At 58.8% G+C, this 20,167-nt stretch overlaps 1 protein-coding gene across 23 annotated transcripts in view; it reads right to left on the minus strand.

The window, feature by feature from the left end:
- The window catches only part of RBFOX3 (RNA binding fox-1 homolog 3), a 123,361-nt gene that overhangs the window by 85,936 nt on the left and 17,258 nt on the right, over positions 1-20,167 (minus strand). For 4 of the 23 annotated variants that reach the window (XM_088176530.1, XM_088176527.1, XM_088176523.1 and 1 more), the window contains exon 1: positions 8,322-8,436. The exons of 6 other annotated variants lie outside the window; for them this stretch is intronic. The gene's annotated coding sequence lies outside the window, so the exon portion shown is untranslated. Of the gene's footprint in view, positions 1-7,723; positions 8,152-8,321; positions 8,437-9,117; positions 9,292-16,742; positions 16,854-20,167 lie in introns of those variants that run through there. 13 more of the 23 variants (XM_088176531.1, XM_014887552.2, XM_014887551.2 and 10 more) reach the window with 9 other exon arrangements.

Consider the following 20,167-nt stretch of genomic DNA (forward strand, 5'->3'; position numbering starts at 1 on the left):
TGCTGCAGCCATAATGATCCATAAAGAAGCTGACTTGTTTCTTACCTCTCTGAAATGAAGGATGGTGATTACCCTCCATCCCAGTCCACAAAGCCTAATCCAAATTGATGGCCTCCCAGAGATTGCTTCTCTTGCCTCTCACCAATCCAATACCCAGCTCCCCTACACACATCTACTCAGGAGCAAAACGTCAGCATAATTCACACAGGCTCCGGATGGAAAGGCCATTTATCCTGCAGGAAAGGCTCCTGGACAAGACATTACATGAATGGCACGTTAGGGAGAGGTGGCAGTGCCAGCCTTGCTTCTCCAGGCCACAGGCAGCAGGGCAGGGATCTGCTCCAACCCCTCAGGCAGGAGCCCCTCACAGGGTGTGGAGGAGCACAGGGCTGGGCACAGCTCACTATAAATACTCTGGAGCAGGACTGACAGCAAGGGCACAGCTGAACCACCACCATCCACCCCAGCAGCACAGCACAGGGACCCAGGGAGCTGCCCTGTGTGCCCCCCACACCCGAGTGGCACCTGAGGGCAAACACCCTCTGCTGTCCCAGCCATGGCAGGATCTGGCACACACGTGTTTGTGCCCCTGGCACGGCCGGTTCTGCAGGTGCCCGAGCAGCAGGACCCAGCAGACCGGGCAGCAAGGGAGCCTCGGCCCCAGGACACGAACCTGGAGACTGCAGCTCTGTCCCCGGAGCTCCAGCATCCCTAAAGATCCACTTCGAGAGCCTCTGCCGGCCTCGGGCACGGCTGAAAGGAGCCCTGGGGTGCCCAGCTGGCCCCTCCCTGGGCAGGGCAGTGCGGGCTCAGCCCGTGAGCAGCCGGACACGGGGACACACGGACACGGGGACACACGGGCTGCTCTGATCCCCGCAGCACCGCAGGTGTGCTCGGCACTCGGAGCCAGCCGAGCCCCGCCAGGAGAGCCGCTCTAATTACACAGATAACACAAATCATGACAACAGAGCACCGTGGGGAGCAGCGGGGGCTCCGGGCCTTCCACGGCTCTGCCCTCGCTCCCTGCAGCCACGGGGATGGAGCCGCGGAGACGGAAACAGGAGAAGGAGGGAGGGGAGCGGGGTCTCCGCCTGCTGCCCACTGCAGCCCTTCACATTCCCCGGACAGCGCCGGGAGCAACGACAGGGGCAGGAGGGAAAAGTGCCCTGGGCAGGATGAGGCCAAAGCCACGGCACCACCCGTCCTGGGGGCACCGGGAGCCCCTGCGAGCCCTCACCTGCACGGGCAGGGATGTGGCACACCTCGCCCCAGGGAGGGACACCCCGGCCCGGCTCTCCCCACCCGTGTGAGCCCCCAGGGAAATGTGTGTGGCGAGCAGGCGGAGGAGGGGGAGCCCGGGCAGCCTGAGTCACCGGCTGCCATCGCTGCCACCCCGCGCCAGGTGGGCGGCAGCGCCAGGAGGGGCTGAGCGGGGATGCGGGAGAGGGGATCCCCGGAGAACAAGGAAAACAAATCCAAACTCGAGCGATATTCACGGAGCCGGCACAGCCACAGACGTGCCCAACCAGCAGGAGGATCCCGAGCAACGCCACGAGCACCCAAGTGCTGCTCCGATCCCTCATCCTCCCCAAAATTCTTCTTGAACCAGATGTGCCCTCACTGTGCCAGGCCTCGGTGCATGCATGCGCATGTGTTTTCATCTCAGTCTTTAAATGAGGTCTTTGCTGAGAATTTACAATTCCCTCATGGCCTCAATCTTGCAAAGATTGCTTTTTTAACACTGTTGGGCTTTAATTCTAATAAGCCTCCTCTTTATTACGGAACCAGGTCACATTGCCTTGACACTGCGAGGAAAATCTTTCATCGGGAAGGAAAATGGAGAAGGGAAAAGAGAAATAAAGGAAGGGAGGAGGAGGAAAACAGGGAGACAAACAAATAAAAGCTGCTCCCCTCAGCCTGGGGACTTCCTGAGCCCCGGGAGGAGCGGGCGGGCAGGGGAGCGGAGCCTCCCCGCAGCGCCGCTCGCAGCCCGGACGCGCAGGATTATTTCTGGTGCGGCTTCACTTCCCACGCACCCTCCCACCCTGCACTGCTGAAAACGCCGAGAGGAGCAGGGGGGAAGCTTGACAAAACTTTGACAGAATGAGGACAGAGTCCAGCCCTGCCCGGACAGATGGCCACCACGGCCAGCCCAGCGCTCGGCCCCCGTTACCCGGCCAGTGCCACGGGCACAGGAAAGGGCACAGCAGCAGCACCGGGCACTGCCAGCCCCGGTGCCCCTGCCAGCAGAGATCACAGCCCTGCACTGGCAGGACGCAGCACAGCTTCACACTGACATCCAGCAACTGCTCAAGTGTCTCCTGTCCCTTCTGGAGGCTCCAGCATCCCCCCAGCACCCAGAACTGAGCGGGGGGGGGGGGGCAGCTGCTGTTCCCCAGCCCCCGGGGCTTGCCTGGCTCAAGGCACGTAATCACAAACCACCTCTGTCACCACGGCCATCGTCACAGAACTGGGCTGATCTCGTACCCACATCTGGGACCTCCCAGCACTGCAGCAGGGGCAACTCATCTGGGACTCATTAAAGCCCCTGCCTGCACTGGCTCCTGGCCAGCGAGGCCCCGGCAGCCAAAGCACAGTGAGATGGGACTCAGGGCACTGCCCCCGCTGCCAGTGCCTCCCACCACCCTCCCACCGCCCCCAGTGCCTCCCGTAGCCCTTGGCAGCTTTGTGGCACACCCAGGCTGTGCTGGTGCACAGCAGAGTGTGGCCCTGGCACATTTCATGTCACCAATGACACGGACAGAGCGGCCCCCATCCCTGCCTGCTCCAGAAAAAAGCTCTTGGACAACCCAGGCTGAGCTTTAGCACATCCAACAGGAGCCTTTTCCAGGGTGGGCAAGGGACAAGGCTCCAAACCCAGCACGGCGGTGGGGGAGGCCACGGCTGCTCCAAATGTAGATGTTTAATTCTCAACGCTGGCAGCTGCACTCAAGGCAGGAGAGGCAGGGAAGCCATGCACAGGGGTAACCATGGCAACTTCACGGAAGTTAAATAAAAACTTCTTTAAAAAAAGCTAACGAGGTCCCTGAATCATGCTTTATCAGCTGTGTTGCTATAAAGATCGAGATCCAGCCAGCTCAGGATTCCTAATTACTCCTGCAATATACTGGAGAGAGCTTTATTTAAAAAAAAACCTGGCTATGCACGGAACAATTTCGGCCTCTCTCCACGCTGGGATTTGCACAGATCCCTTCCCAGATGGATCTGCTGGTGAGATCTCCCAGGCAGCCCCTGCCTGCCCATGGCTTGGGGGGCTCTGGTGGCTGCACCCCAAGCCCTGTTCTTGTGCAGGGGACACAGGGAGAGCCCCAGCAGTGCTGCTGGCACACATCGTGCCACGCTGGCACACATCATGCCACGCTGGCACACTGCCCCCCACCACAGCACTGCCCACAGGAGCATCCCATGCACCCGGCTGGGGCTGTCCTGGATCTGGATCTGCCCATGCCCTGGCACAGGGGGATGTTCTCCAGCATCACTCACCACCCCTGGGTGCTGAACACCTGCACAAGGAGCCCTGCAGTCCTGATTCTGCCAGACAGGGACTCAGGCAGCAGGGCAGTGACACCCTGACCTCAAGGATCACCATCCCAGGGCCAGAACACAGCACCCACCCCCAGCAGCTCACACCCCTACAGTGCAGAGCTTCCATCACTGCCCACACCCAAAGCACAAATTCTGAGAGGTCCCTAAACCCTTTTTCCTGCAAAACGGACTCTGGGAGAAACCCAGTAAGCCCTGGGGAGTGAACAGACCCTCCCAGCCCACAGCCAGGCTGTGCTGGAGCACACCCACAACCCAAGAGCCCAGCACTGCTTGGGGGAGCTCCATTAAAATCGCATTTCCATCAGCCACGGCAGCAAAGGCTGCTCCAGGACCTGCCAGAGCCAAAGGTTTGTCAGCAGCGAGCAGGGACCTCCCAAACGCACAGACACCCACAGGACAGCAGGGCCAGCACCCCCAGCCCTCCCTCCTGCCCCCAAAGCCCGAGCAGAACACGGCACCGAGAGCTCCTGAGCCCGGCTGGGCACAAATCCCAAATCTGCCACATTTAGCCAAAGCATGCCGGGTCCTCTGCTAAGGAGAGAGCTGCACCATGAGCAGATTTACAGGGTTATTTGAGTCTTTATTTTCACAGCTTATGGTAAGAGTAAGTGAATTATAAGTATTATTTACTATATTTTTAAACTCATTTAATTTAAGCTGATTCTGAATGGAAATTAGAATCCAATTAAAATGTGGGGGGAATGTCAGCGTTTTGAAGCAGATTATTAAGCAAAGCTACATTAAACACATTGGAATCATAAATATTGGGGAACAAGTTCTATATTTACAAGAGGATTTATTCAGCCAAGGAAGTATCATCCACAGCCCAGGAACTGAGGAACCCGTTATCAAGGTCAAGATTTTATCAGGAGGTCTCAGATTCTCACATCTGTGTTTCAGCCAGAGCTTGATTAAGAGTTTAGAAGCCTGGAAAACTCTCCCTTTTGCTCCAGCTCCTGGTTTAGAATTAATTGTTTATTGATCCAACAGGAGGAAAATATTCTCTCCTGCTGCAGAGGAGCTGCTGGGAGCTGAGCCTGTTGTCAAAAGTTGTTTTATCACTTCCATAAATTCCAGCTGCAGTGACTTCCCCAGCGTAAATCGCCCTGTTTCTCCAGACACACTCACAGGTCCCTCCGAGAACTCTGGCAGATTACAGCTCCCAGATTCCCACTTTCAGGAACCCCCAGATCCATCAGACTGCTCAGAGGGAGCAGCAGCAATGCTTCCATTCAAAATCCACTAGTCCCGGTTCTCTCCTCTATGTAAATCCCATTTTACCCCCACCTCCTGCCTGGGCAGCACTGAGCACCAGAGGGGCACAGGAGGGGAGGAGGGAACCTGCTGGGGCTTGGAAATCCCTGTCCCCATCCTCATCCTCATCCCAGCATCTCACACCTCCCACAGCAGCACCAGCCCAGATTCCAAGAGAGCCTTTTCAATTTTTTTGTTTCCCTCCCCAGGTAGAAAAGCATCCTAGAGGGAAATGGGAGCATGAACTTCCTTTCACCTTTGGGAAAACCAACAGCAGAGCACTGGGAGAAGGCAGCCTTCCCCAGCCAGGAAACCCTCTGGATCCCCTCCTCCCACTCAGGATCCCTGAACCTCCCAGGTGATGAGGATGGCAGAAGGAGGGAACACATCCACAGTGGATAATGGAACAAGGGATAATGGAAAAGGGATCCTGCGCTCCTGTGTGTTTCTACCCGTCAGAAATTCCATCTTGTCTGGTCAGGACAAGACAAGGCTGCCTGGAGCATCTGCGTGCGAGCAGAGCAAAGGGGAGAGCTGCCCTCAGACTGCTTCATTAGAGCTTCAAAACAACTCTAATCTCAGAAACCAACAAAACGACAGAAAAGACCATTTTGCTTCCTCATCTGGTACCCCAGCCTGTCAATTAATTTTGCAGGAACACACATCCCAAAATACCTCAAACAATTGCAGCAGAAAGCACTGGAAGAGCACCAACAGCAACCTCTGCCTGTGCAGAGAGAGGAGGGGGAAGGAGAAGCTGCTGGCAGCAGCACCGAGCAGAGCAGCCCAGCCCAGCCCAGCCCAGCCCGGGATGGACCGGCCCGGCCCAGCCCATGGAAGAGCTCCCCACTGGCAGCAGCTCCGTGCTGATGCCCGAGGAGCTCCAGGCTCCCAGCACTGCACAGCCTCAGCTGCACGACTGCAGCACCTCCAGCACAGCCCCCTCCACCTTCCCCTGACTGAAACCTCCCCCCCAGCTCCCCTTTCTCTGCCAGGCCCCTGGAAAGGAGCAGATCTGCCATGAGGACTCATTATCCACCGAGCTCTCACCCCGTAAGGCTGTAAATTAAAAGAGAACTCAAATAAATTACGGAACTTCCCTCATGCCTTTTATTATCTCAATAACCTTCAGAGGGATTTATCCACCGTCAGCTGAGCAGCTGAGAGCTGTGCCCACAAACTAATTCAAGGAATGCACAGCTGAAAACCTTTACACACAAAGGAGGAATTTGGCCCAAGCTGCTGGAGAGGGCCCTGAGGGGATCCTCACCCCCCAGTACCTGAAGGCAGCTGGCTCGAGTCCCACTAACACACTCCCCTCCAGCTGGGGACATTCCCCTCAGCCACGGTGGCAAAAGAACGCAACTGTCCCGTGCTGGGTGGCAAAGCAGCAGCATTGAGGGACAGGCTCTGCCACCAGCACAGGCTGCCCAGCCACCCCAGTGCCTGGGAAGCCATCCTGGTAACTCAGGACGACATGTTCTAGTGACAGGAGATGGAGAACAGTGGAACTGGGAAAGAGAAAAATCCCAGCCCTTGTCACAGAGGGGCTGCGTGTGCACCAGCAGCCGAGTCTGGGGAGGGAGGCTGCAAGAGGAGTTTTCCAAATGAGGGATCACAGAGAGTAAGGGTCGCTATCCTAAAGCATCCCAAAACCTCCCCGGCGGCCAGGAGCAGCAGGAAAGGACAGCAGAGGCACGGCCACAGCCCTGCCACCAAGCACAGGGTGCCCACGAGAGACGCCAGGGATGCTCCTCCAGCACCTCAGCCCTGCATTGCCCGCACACGGTGCCCCAAATGCCAGTGAGGAGCAGGAGCTGCCACTGCCAGGCTGGGGCTGCCCAGCCCCTCTGTCCCCAAAAGCGACCGGCAGAGGGTCACACGCTGCCGTGACCGCCCGGCTGTGTGCCCTGTGCCAGGGCTCTCCACGGTGCCAAACAACCACACAGATCACTCCAAAGCAGGGGGGAATAAAAATCCTTCAGTATTTTCTGTGAAACAGCAAACAGAGCCTCGGCACCTCTCCCCAGAGCCAGGAATGAGCCATGACCGACAGCCAGGTCCAGGCAGCCCTGCCAGCCCCAGCCACTACAATCAGCCCTCCCCGAAAATTATCAACTCCAGGCTCTTTCTCCATCTGTTAGCCAGAAAAACAGCCTTAATTTCTTGCTTTGTGAGGCTTTACCATGCCTCAACCATTTTAGCCTGAAAACAGGAAGCTGTTTGGGAAGCAGAGTGCCTTCATCTCTGCACTGTACCCAGCATGGCCAGGCCTCCAGCTCTGGGTATGGCCAGATTGCAAACAGCACTGGGGAGCAGGATGCACCCCCAAACACAGAGATGAACCACAAGCCCTGGATGTCCCAGAGAATGACTAGCACCTCAGAAGGGAAAAAGAACAAGGCACTTCCCAACGGTGATCCGTGCCCTCCCAGAACACAACGCAGCAGCCAGAGCCAGGCATCTCTGGAGGCAGCGAGTGCCAAACCTCCACCAAAAGCAGCCCAAAATAGCTGGGATTGTTAATGTCACGCTCACTGGAGTGAGAAGCCGAGAAATCCCTGCTCCCCCCATCCCTCCGCCCGCACACACGAGCGCTGCCAACGCCTTGCCAGGCTGCTCCCCCCGAACCGACGGGTCCGTGCCCAGCCCCACAGCCGTGCCCCGGCCCCACACCGCGCCTGTTTATTTCACATCTGCTCTGACGCCTTCCGAGGTGACGCTGCAAGCGATGCTGCGAGCGCTGAGCGCGGTGCAGCTCCTGGCACGCACAGCTCTGAGGAGCCAGGAAAGCACCGGAGAACGGCACTGGGCATTTCCACAGAGCACAACCAACCCAGGTGAGCCCCGGAGGGCCTTCGCCATCCACCCGCCCCTCCCGGCGCACAAGCCCTGCACATACCTGCCCAGGGAGCCCGTCTTACAATGAAATTCCAGGACGGGGACGGATTCAGGAGAAGAAAAGCCCAGTGAACGCTTCCTCGCTTGCCTGACTGCCCCACAGCTCACCCAGCCCCAGCGAGGCTCTCTCCTCCTTTATCCGGACTCCACCTCACCCAACTTTTCCCTACAAATTACCCTCACCTGGAGGCGGTGGTGACCGTTACCAGGTTTCTGTTGGCAGCTGTCCCTAATTAAGGGACATCACGAATCCTTAACACAAACTTAACGGGGCCCCTCGCACATCTATGACCGGGCCGGCTCAGCCACGAACGCTCACGGGCTCCGGTACCGCCACCACAGGACCCGATCCCGAAGCGCACCGGGGACCGCCTGGTGCCGGGGCGGACGCTGCTGGCCCGGCCTCCCCCGCCCGGCCCGGAGCCTCCAGCCTTCCCCCGGGATGCGCTCCGGCAGCGCCGCCCCGGGGCTGCGCTCTGCCTCCCGCTGCGGCTCCCGGTGGCCATCGCTGCCCAGAGCCGCCCCCCGCCCGCCGCCCTCCCCCGCTCCCGGTGCCGCCGGGCGGGGGTGCCACGGTGCGGCCGCCCCCGGGAACTCACGCGCTCAGACGTCCCCGCCGCGGCGGCGCTGGGCGGCCGCGGGTCCCCGCCCGCCGAGCGGCATCTCCCGAGCAGCGGCGACCGGGGCAGCCCGGGCCGGCGGGTCGGGCTCTCTGTCCGGGCTGGCTCGGGCTCACCGGGCTGGTCGGGCTCTCCGGGGCTGCGCTCACCGGGGCCGCCTCGCACACGGCTGCGCCCGCGCCACCGGAGCCACCGAACGCCCGCCCTCGGCCCCGCCCCGCGGCTGCCGCCCCCCGCCCGGGGTCCCCTCCCTCCCTTCCTCCCTCCCTCTGCGGGGACACCCGAGCGTGATGGGGGGGTCGGGACCCTCTGTCCTTCCCCCCCCCCCCCCGCACCGAGCCCCGCGGCCGCTCCACACGCGCTCCCACCGCTGCGCCAGGAAAGAGCCGGGTTTTGGCTGATTCTCCCCCAAAAACGAGCCTCCAGCAGCGGCCCCGGCACGGAGCGGCTGCCCCGGGGGGTCTCCCAATCCCTTCCGTCCTCGGCAGCACCGGGCACTGCGGCCCCGCGGGTGGTGCGGAGCTAAGAGCCCTGGACAACCCGGCTCAGGGGCACGGATTCCATGGCTGTGCGTCCACCTGGGCACGGGTGGGACAGCCGGACACTGAGGGGGATGCCCAGGCTCACGTCAGCCCCTGGACGGGAGCGGGGAAGGGGATTTCCAATCCTCACTGCAAATACTGGGAAACGCCAGGCAGCGCCGGGAGCCCGCAGGATGCGGGTCTGTAGCATCCCCCAGACTCACTAAAGCTCCGTGCGCGCCCCAGCCCCTTACCCTTCCTTCCCTTTCAGTCACGTTAAGGATCTCCGGGCAGTGATCCGGGCATTCCCACCGCAGCTGGAAGCTTCCTGGGGTGTTATGCAAGAGCAGACCTCTGGCATTCACGGCTCTCGTTCTCCGGCTGCTCATCTCCTCCCCTGGGAAGCCGCGGAGCGGCGCAGACCTGCGCTATCGGACTGAGCAGCCCCCGGCTGCCAGCGCTCCTGCTCTGCCCTTTCCTGGGCTCCCTGCCGGGAGCTTCCATCTCGGAAAGAGCCGCGAGCAGTGGCCGCTCCGGCAGCGCGCAGCCGAGCCCCCCGAACCCCTCACAATGAGCAGCCGAGCCCCCCAAATCCCTCACAGTGAACAGCCGAGCCCCCCGAACCCTGCCGGCCTAGGAGATGTCACAGCGCAGTGACAGTGACCTGCTCCTGCTGCATGGATGGGTCCATGCACCTTTTCCTGGCTCAAACCATTTGTGCTTCTCAATAGTTAAGACTGTGGTGAAGCTCCCCAAGCTCTATTTCCTGAGAAATATCTGGAATATCTACAGCCTGCTTGATCAGGACGTTATCTCCTCTGATTTTAGCACAGGATCATCTCTGAGACTTCTTCGGGCTCCTGCAGAGCCCCCCCGCAGCCCCCCGAACCAGGCACTGCCCCCTCCCCTCACTCCCCTTCCCCCCCGAGGGCTCTGAACACCACTGGAGAAAACCAGCAGGGCTGTGAGGAGCCACCATCGAGTGAGGACCGCGAACACAGGCACTGCTCCTCAGCCATCTCCACATGTATTTTGTACGACCCACGGGTGTATTTTTAGCCCTCGGGGCGGCGGCGGCCCCGGAGCCGAGCGCAGCATCCCTTGTTCTCCCGACAAAGGCAGCCAGGCCCGCTCCGGCTCTGCCCCGCTGCGCCGCTTCCTCACGCTTCACTGAGGCTGGAGATGCTTCAGGCAGCAGATTTGGAGAACGAGGAGCTGGGAATGCGAGAGAGCTCAGCTCTGCAAAAATCCTCCCTGTATCCCAAGCCTCCGAGCCGGGTCCCGGCTGGCACCCGCTCCGGGACGTGGTTCCCAGTCCCGGCGGGCGGGATGGGGATGCGGGATCGGGATGGAGATGCAGGATCGGGATGGAGATGCGGGATTAAGATGCTGAGCAACCCCCCGGAACCGAACAGGACCGAGCCCGGCACCGGGACACCCGGGAAGCACCGAGGGGGAACCCACCGGGGGAACCTGCCGGGGATCTCCGGGAGGGCAGGGGTAGGAGTGTCCTCCCCGGCCGCGGGAGAGGAGGAGGAGGAGCAGGCGGGGGATAATGGCTGAGGATGCACAGAGCGGCAGCGGAGGGAAGAGCAGCCGCTGGAAACAGCACAAGGCAACAAACCCCTGCAAGGCTGTTTGTGAACCGCGGGAACAAGTATTACTCTGGGAAAAAGATGATTTTCCTTTTTTCTTAGCCAATTTCACAGCCTATTTGCCATCAGGGCCTTCATCTGGAGGCAGACAGAGTTGTTTAAATTACTGCTGGTGGGATTTTTTTATCTTTAAGGAAGAGGAGGTTTTCCTCAGAACTATGGTTGGAGCACACAGATGACAAGACCCACTGGGGCTCCATCTGGGGCTTTTCCTGAAAACAGCTGCTGGAATGTGGAGCCCCACAGCCTCAGCTCTGGGGATCCCTCAGTCCCCGGGGCTGAGCATCGTGCCCCAGTCAGGGCACTGCCAGGAGCCAGTCCTGGAATCTCCTCCAAAAGGGAACAGAGGCCACTCAGAACCAGGGAGGACACGAGACAAGGAGGCAACAGCCCCCACATCCTCCCCATGGCTCTCAGGGACCCTCAACTTTGAGGTGCCCAAAGGATGTCCAGCCCCTCCTCAGGACCCTGCCCAAAAAGGAGAGGTTTTTGGGCAGCTTTGCAGCGTGTTCAGCTCCGACACAGCCCCGCACCTCAAACCTGGACCTGCCAAGAGCTTCACCTGCCAGTGCCTGTCCCACCAAGGGCCGGGGGCACGGGGCCAGCTGGAGCTCTCCCCAGAGCGCTGCCAGAACTCCAGGTACCTGCACCACCCATGGCCGCAGTGGAGAAGGTGGGATGACACGGCAAGACCTGGGGGTGGTTTTTTGGCAAGTGTCAGATGCCCTGACCCAAAAAACCCCAAGCGGAACGAGCAGTCCCAGCGAGGCACTGACAGACTGCAAAGCACCGTGGGAGGAGCAGGGAGAGCCATGCTGATGGTTTCTGCAATAATGCTTTTTTAAATATAATTTCCGATAGATTTTATAGCTAAGTTATGTAACATAATGAGCAAATCTACAATGCAATTGTCACTGCACATTAACAGCGAAATCCTGAGCCTCTATTACACTAACAAACTTATTAAATCAGTGAACATTGCGCTGCATCAGTCAATTATTGAAACAATGCCAAGATTGGGAGAACAATCTGATATCCATTACAGGGAGCAGGAGCAGGGATGTGACCGGGGCTGCCCGCAGCGCTGCGTGCTTTAGAGAATTCCACGTATTTTTGGCACCGATGGACACCTCACCTGCCGGCATCCCCCTGCTCCAGGGAGGGAAGGAGCCCAAAGCCGAGACCGTGCTCGGACCTCAGTCCCTGCTCAGAGCAGGAGGAGGACGGGGAAGCGCCGCTGCTCCACTGCTGCGATTGCCCTGATGCCAAGCGATGGGGGCGGCAGCAGCAGCCGCGCTCGGGGACAGAAATCACCCTGCAAAGAGGGAAAAACCCTTGGAAAAGCGAGGGACACACGGCGGTGAGTCCTGCCGAGCACTCGGACACTGCTCCGCCCTCCCAGGTCCCCAAACCTCATCCCTGGCCCTGAGCCCCTTCCCAAAGCATCCCTGGAGCACCAAGGGAGCAGCAGGTGGATATGGAAGAGCCGGGACTGAGCCCTCACCTCGCTGCCCTCTGCAGGGAGCTGGCACTGGCCGGGGCCCGCAGGTCTGTGCCCACAGCAGAGCTCGGGCTGAGCTCATCCCTGGCTCCAGAGCACGGCCACCCACTGGCACACACATTTCCAGGGCAGGGCACTGCTCCAGCAGCAGCACGGGGCACGAGAAGGCTGGCAGGGGTTTGGCCCTGCAGACCCCCAGCTCTCACATCCCCCTGGAGCCTGTGAAATCCCACAACAGCAGCGTGACATCCTCGGGAGATTGCCAGGAGTGAAATGAGGTGAGCTGGGGGAAACCTGCGAAGATGTCCATGCAAACACCTCAGCAGAGTGTGCCTTGCACCTCGGTGAAGTGATTTGACACAGCACTAATTATGCAAATTAATCATCAGTAAATGAGATCCTTGGTTATTTATTTATTTTGCATTCTGCACTGCAGCCCAGCAGGAGCAGCACCCGGAGAGAGGAGCAGCTCCGTTCTGGCTGGGAAGGAATGTTTGGTAACATGTTGCATGATCTGGCCTCCCCACATTCCTTCTCAGATGAAATTCAGAATTGATTTGCTGGTATCACACCGCTCCCAGCCCTCAATATGTCATGGCAGCTAATGAACCGTGCCAGGGACACATTTATAACCCACTATTAGCTGCTTCCTTCGCAAAGAGATTTTTTTTCCCCCCTCTTTGCTCTGATATTCTAAAACTTGCAAAAACAAACCAAACATCACATACACAGAAAAAAAAAAGCAATCACCAGCGACACCAAAATCACCACAGAAAACATTTCTCCTGAAAGTCAACTACTTGTGTGATTCCCATTTCCCTCTTGGACCCAGCTCTCAAGCAGTGACAGAAAAGGCCCTGGACAATCACCCAAAACATCAGAGATTTTCCCCAGCCCCTGCTCCCTCCAGGCAGAGCAGAAAGGAGCTTCCACACCCAGTCCCTCCCCACGGCAGCAGCTGGAGCTGGGATCTGGCTCCAAAGGACGAGCAGGGAGGTGATGCTGGGGACACAACTGGAAAAGCCCAGGAAGGGGCAGAGGCATCCCCTCCACTCCACCCCACATCCACACATCACGGCGACAGCTCTATCGGGGGAACAAGAGCTAATTAAATTAACTGGGATCATTGAAGAGGAAATTATTTAATATTCTGCCCGGAATTTACTATCTGGAAGCATGAACGGCCCTGTTTCATCAGAGATCTGCTCCTTCCAAACGCTCAGCTTTACTTTTCGGAGGCCGCCGAGGGACGGGCGGGGACGGTGCCAGCGGGAGGCGCTGCCGGAGCCGGGCACAAACAAACAGCGCAGAGCGGAGCCGGGGCCGCATCCCCGGCTGCTCCCCACGGAGCAGCAGCTCTGCCATGCACGGAGAGCAGCCTCCCGAGGGGCTCTGCTGGCTCCTCTGGGGGAGGATCCTCCCATTCCCATCCAGGGATTCCGCACAGAGCTGCTGCTCCTCCGCCGAGCGCCCACATCCCGCGGGGGAGCCTCGGCTTGTGACACGACACTGCCACCCAGTCCCCTGTGAACAAACCAAACTGCCACCCCTGAACCCCCCGTCTGCTCCTCCACCCAAGGAGGAGCCTGGACTGGGCACAGCAGCAGCCAGGGAGAGCAGAATTTTACCCCAGGGAACCTTCACCATGGCTGTGCTGCTCACCCGGATCAGCCCTGAGCACCTTGGGCACTGCAGGAGGATCCCAGCACTGAATTTCCCACAGCAGCTGCAGGATGTGCCATTCCCCAGCCCCGGGACTGCAGGGCCCCTGTGACTGTGCCCCAGGGATGGGCACACACCCTTGGAATAAAACCAGCATCTCTTTGCTGGAGCACGGGCCAGCAGGGCTGGGCTCCCCCGAGGACGTGCCCTTGTGCTGGAGACCCCCAGCTCCAGCCCCTCTGCTCCACTGCTTCCCTTTCTCTGCCCTGGTAAAGTCCCTTTCCCCTCACACACACACAAGTGATGATAAGTAGCAATAATTTTGCTTCTGTGTTTGTGTCACCAAAACTTCCAGCTAATTCCTGTAGCTGCCAGCATGGAGGCACTAATACCTCTGTGAAAGACAAAGCAATTATTTCTAAACATAGCTTGTTCCTGCCATTGGCACCACCCGAACCACCCAACCCCTGGGCTGCTGTCAGCATTTTCCTCTTAACTAGCAGGAGGAGAAAAAATAAATAATGTTTTTCCCCAAAAACCGTATCCCTGCTCCTCCCCAGGTGACAGACACACTGCCTGACCCAGACAGAGGCACGCTCGCTGTGCTCCAGTGTCTCCAGCTGGATGGAGCCACCGTGTCTGCCACAGGACCCTCTGCAGCACCAGACCTTGCTGTCCTGTGGGTCTGCTCTCAAGGCATTAAAGTGAGCCATAAAATGACAAGTGAAGTGAAATAAGGGACGTGAGGAGCAGGGAGAATGTAAATGGTGGCACTGGCACCCACAGAGCGCCTGTCAGCACCAGGGAGGGGACACAGCTCCTGCACGGGCACCCTGGGGGTCCCTGCCCCTCCCTCAGGTGCCACCCCATGGAGCTGTAAGGGGTTCAGAGCCCTCGAACAGGGCACGGTGCCCCCAGACCCGCGAGCAGCCCCTGCCCCAGTCGGGCACACAGGGAGGGGGAGGAGCTGCAGTTAATGAGCTCCCTGCTGAGGGCTGGAATAGCCCTGAGGTACCTGAGGCAGCACACCTGGCTGACCTACATAGCAGTGCTGATGGAATATTTACCATCGAATGGCTCCTGTCTGCAGTGAAGCCTCTGCCTCCATCCCTCCTGGCTCAGCTCCCTGGGGTTCAGGCAGAGGCTGGCCAGGGAGGGCAGGAGCTGCACCCCTGCACTGGGATCTTGGCCAGACACTCACCAGCACCCCAAACGCTCACACAGCTCCCCAAGCCAGGGGCTCACAGCCCTGGGCAGGGCACTGGGATCCTGCTCCCCATTCCATCCCAGTGGATCCCTCCACATCCCACCCTGCCCAGGCACCTCCATCCCCAGCTGCCACACGGGAAAGTGCCAGGGATGCTCTGGAGTCCCCACCACGAGCTGGGCCCAGGCACCAGAGCCAGCTCCAGGTGTGTGACACCTGCAGCTCCCAGGGGAGGGGACCTGGGACAGCCCTGAGCCGAGGAAAGGGGCCCAGCTCCCTGTGAACTGCCCCTAAAAATATTTCCACAACGCTTCTTAGCCAACCTGCAGTACCACCTCCAGTAATTACCAGCTACATTTTAATTAAACATTGATTAGCAACTAATTAGTCCAATGATTAGTCACCTGAAGGAGACAAAGCAAAATACTGGGGCTGCCAAGATAGGAGCTGGAGAAGGCAAATGATGAAAGATGAGAGGCAGCTGAAATTCCTCCTCTGCTTCCCTCTGGGCCAAACATTTCCTCATGGTTTGGTCCTTTACAGATGAAGCTTCGAGGTGAATTTTCCTAATTGTGGCAATTCTGCCAGAGTCTCAAGTGAGTGGTGGGGAGGAGACTGAGTTATTTCATCTTTCCCATCAGATCTCAGATTGTTAATGCAGCTAAAGAGCCTCTCCCAGCCCGAGGAGACTCAGACTGTCACCACAACAAAGTCAAGGGGCACTTTTGTGCCTTTATTCCTGCAGTGTCCCGAGGGGATCCCTGTGGAGGGCAGGAGCACCACACCCCCGGCACCCCTCGGACCCCCAGCACTGCTCCTCCCCGTCAGACCCGGGCTACTGTGCCCTGCCTGTGGCCACCGCACCCCTCAGATCCGCAGTCAGACCCGGGGAGCAGCGAGGAGGGCTCGGGGTCAGCCCCGACCCCCGGCACCTCCCGGGCTCCCCCCGCGCTGCTCCCCCGCACCCCCACTCATTTACCGGGGCGGCGCTGGATGAGATGTTTATTATTTCACTGGTCCCTTCTGTGAGATAATCCTATTTACCTCCATCACTTATGCCTCAGAAAATCACTCTGGCTGAGGGTTATGAAAGCATTTCCAGCTCCCCCGGCGCCCCGCAGCTCCCTCCTCCCCCCCGGCAGCTCCGCAGCCCCTTCCCTCCTCTCCCTTCCCCTCCCGCAAATCTGAGCCTCGCCGGGTCTTTCATCCTGCCCCTGCTCATTCCCAGCTGCTCTCGGGAGTTTTACGGGAAGCTGAAGCAATAATTCTGGGGTGTGTAGGGAGGTTGAGTCCAGCCCGCACCGGACTGGAGCCATCCGGGGAGGTGGCACGGAGGGGCTGCCCGAGAAGCCCATGGGCATCTCTCCCACCGCTCGGGCACAGGGAAATCCCCCAGGGAAGGCACCCGAAGGCAGGATGGGATGGGATGGGTCAGGCTCAGCAGGGAATAAAGAGTTCAGGAGCCCAGCCTGGGCAGCAGGACCAGGGCAGGAGTCCCTGAGCCTGGGGGAGCGCAGGGACCCGCACTGGGGCGCGGGATGGGTTAAACCAAACCCTCAGGCTGTGCTGAGGAACATTGATCCTCACACCTCTCCTCACTCTGGGATCGGTACAATCAATGGGGTCGGGTCAGGGAGAGGCAGCTGGGTGGATACTGATACCTTCCTCCTCCTCCTCCTCCTTTTCCCCCGAAAAGCCCCCAGAGCTCCCACACCGGCGTATCTGGAGCTTCCTTGGGTCTCCCTGCGAACTGGGACACCTGGGATCAGCCAGGGGATGTCCTGGGAAGAACCTCTGGAGTCCCTGTCCTGCCCAGGGGACCCAGGGGACCCAGCTCCTACCCTGGAGCCTCACCCGGCTGAAGGTGCTGGCCAGGAGGGGCAGCAGCTCCGGCTGTGGCTGTTTCACGCTTCTCCAAAGCAATCTGCTCCTTGGGCTCCTCTGTTCCTCCCTCTTATGCAACGGCACAAAATGTAGAGGAAAACAATCCCCTGGATGCTAATTTATCTGAGGAGCTCGAGCAGCTTTGCACAAGGCAGCAGTTTCAGCAGGAAAAAAACAAAGGGAACAGCCATGTCTGAAAGGCTGCTCTGAAATCTGCCCTGCCTTGTGGGACCCTGCCCTGCCCAGCTCCCTACAGGGGTCCCTGCCCACATCCCTGCATCCCTGCCTGCACCTCTGCCCCCAGCTGCTTCCTGCATCCATCCCTTGTCCCCATCCCTGTCTCCATCCCACTCTGCCCGCTGGGCAGGGCTCTGGCTCTGCTCACCCACTCACAGAAGGGAGCTGGGCGTGCTGGGATCCAACATCAAACCGTGCCCCTGCCCTGGGGCTGCTCTGAGGTGCCAATCCCAGGGATGTGTGGGGAGATCCCAGCACTGCACTGCTGCCAGGTTGGCACAGGGCTGCCCACGGGGCCCGGGCACTCACCTGCGGGTACCACAGGGTACCTGCACTGCTGTGGCCAGGGCAGCAGGTCTGTGCCCCCAGTACTCCCCCAGACACACAGCCTGAGCCCCCCCCCCCCAGCCCCTCACCACCAGACATTCCTGCACGGGGTCCTCTGACAATTACTGGTTTCATGGTGCAAAACAAGGATTTTAGAGCAGCTGAGGCAGGGGATTGATTTCTTGCTTTGCTTTAAGTGCAGCTAATGTAATAGGTAATTTATTTAAATTAATAGGACAGAGAGAAACTACATTTTTCTCTCCTCTGAAAGGATTCTGCCATGTTGGGTGACCCAGGTGAGCTGCAGAGCTGGGCTGAGGGCCCTGGCACCTCCCAGCAGCTGCCTTGATCAGCTTGTCATCTTTTTCAATTCATTACAGCTATTTTAGCAAACAACCACTATGGATTTTTTGCTACAGCAGCTCTTTCTGTGCTAGTTGTGTGCGAGCTGCTACCTGCCTTAACCTCTTACAGCAAAGCCTTCCCCCCAGGAAGGGGTCAGGGATCCCCACAACCCCTCAGGCTGAGCAGGGAGAGGGGGTGAGGGCAGGGGCTGGTCCTGCCACCTGAGCCTGTTCGTGGCTGGGCTCTGTCATTGCAGCCCCTCTGGGATGTGCCTGGGATGCTCAGAGCCACTGGGGAGGGCAGGGAGCAGCCCTGCACTGAGAGTGTGCCTCTAACACCTCTGGGCATCACCTTCAGTGCTCCCCACGAGATCCCGGCTTGTGCAGAGCCTCAAGCAGCACGTCCCCACAGTAACTCCATTAATGAGTTAATTACTCCATTAAATCGCTGTAATTCTGTGTCCCAGCCCTTCTGACCCATCCTGATGAGGATCTTCCCCCGCTGCCCCAAAGTCGTGGGGTGTGGGGACACATCCTGCAGGCCCAGGGAAGTTGGGCAGGGCTCTGGGAGGGCTGCAGGGGAATCCTTCCCTCTGGGTGCCCCAGGAAGCCCTGCAAGACCCCAAGAATAAATCAGGAAGGAGCAGGGGGCTGAGAGGGGCTAAACCCTGGGTGGAGGCTCCTTGGCACCTCCATCCCTGGCGATCCCAGAGCGTCCCCATCCCCCCGGGTCTGGCAGCAGCCAGCCCATGGCTCCAGGTGACAGGGACAGGTTCAGAGCTGCTGCTGCTCAGTGTCTGCTGCTGGCCACAGGAGATCCCCCTGCTGCTGCACCGAGCTCCTGCACATCTGATTACACGATAAGGAACAGCAGAAATGCAACTTGTTGCCTATTTCCCAGAATAATTAATTTCATCTGTATTGAACAAATGACATAATTTGAGGATTTCTGGGATATGGATTAAGTAAAGACCAGATGAGAGCATCCTCATTGGCTCAGAGATTAATTAACAGTGTGAAGTGAAGCGAGCTCTCTCCTCTCCCTTGGCTGCTGTGATTTTAATCCACCTGCCCTGCACTGTCCTGCCCTGGGAGGCAGCACTGCCATCGACTGGGGCAGGGAGCTCTGATCCCACACCAGGACACCGGGGGAATGCCCAGGAGTGAAGCCACACTTCACAATTCCTGCTCCATCCCTGTGATCCATTTCCTCCACACTCAGATCCATCTTCCCTGTCCTGCCCTGCTCCATCTCCTCCTCCTTGGCCACAGCCTCAGGCCAAAGATCCCCCCACACACACACCTTCACCTTCTGAAGGTTTTCTGTGTGGGGCCAGGCAAACGGGGCTCGGTGCAGCTTTTATTCATGAGCCAGGCGTTTATTTAATGTGCCTTGCAATGCAGGATCTTTGATCCAGAGCAGCACCTAATTAATTATTTTTCCCTTCTTCTGTACCATCCCCTCACTGAGCACTGAGGCCCCGAATGGAAAAGCTCCCTCCCAATGACTCTGCATAATGAGATGGATTTGGACTCCAGCAAATTTGTTCGGTTTTATGGAGTATTATATGAAAACGCTGTGAAATTAAGTTCTGTCTTTGCTATCACGCCGTGGCCATCAGAGCGCTTTTATGTGCAGTGCTGAGACGAAAGGATGGGAGAGGGAGCCCTTGCTGGAGCGATGTGGGGACGGGGGAGAGGGAGGAGCCGTGCAATGGGGATGCCACGGTGCAGGGTTCCACCGGGGATAATGAAGCAAACAAGAAAGAGAGGCAGATTTGGAGGGCTGCAAGCAGAGAACCTGCAAGTGGAGCGGCGCAGGCGGGAGGCTCCGGCACCGGGGAGGATGAGGAGGATGAGGAGCACAGGGAGGATGAGGAGGATGAGGAGCACAGGGAGGGTTCCCTTTTCCCTCTTTGCCCTCTGCACAGTGCTCCAGGAGCCACGCTCGCGACACGAGGAGGCAAATGGCACCGTCCCGGAGGACACAGCAGACTCCCCGAGCGGAGCTGAGCCGTGCCCAGCACACCTGGCCGGCCTTTCCCTCCCTCCCAGCAGCTCCTTCCCGAGCCAGCTCCTTCACTGCCGGCCCATCCCTTCCTGTTCTCTCTCTCTCCTCATCTCCTCCCGCCCCTGCCTTCCGCCCCCTCCTCTTCTCATCAGCCCTGCTCCCCTGCATCTACCCCAGAGTGAGCTATTTTTTCCCTTGGCAACTTTATAACCCGTCTCCTTGCCTGACAGCAATTAAGTAGATGCTTCACTTCCAATCCCATGGCCCATAAACATTGGGAAAAGAAAATGTTATAAAGAAGCAAACAATCAGATCTGCACACAGATGTGCACACACATGTGCAGACAGATGGGGACAAACGGGGGCACGGGGAGAGGTTGGGGGGAGGCTGAGCCCCTTCTTTGTGGACAGTCCAGAGACCTCACACAGGCTGCAGCCCCCAAAAAGCACAGCAGAGAAGAGGGGTTTCCATAATG

The sequence above is a fragment of the Sturnus vulgaris genome, chromosome 20 (assembly GCF_052056855.1).
Source record: "Sturnus vulgaris isolate bStuVul1 chromosome 20, bStuVul1.hap1, whole genome shotgun sequence".
In the NCBI taxonomy this organism is placed as follows: Eukaryota; Metazoa; Chordata; class Aves; order Passeriformes; family Sturnidae; genus Sturnus; species Sturnus vulgaris.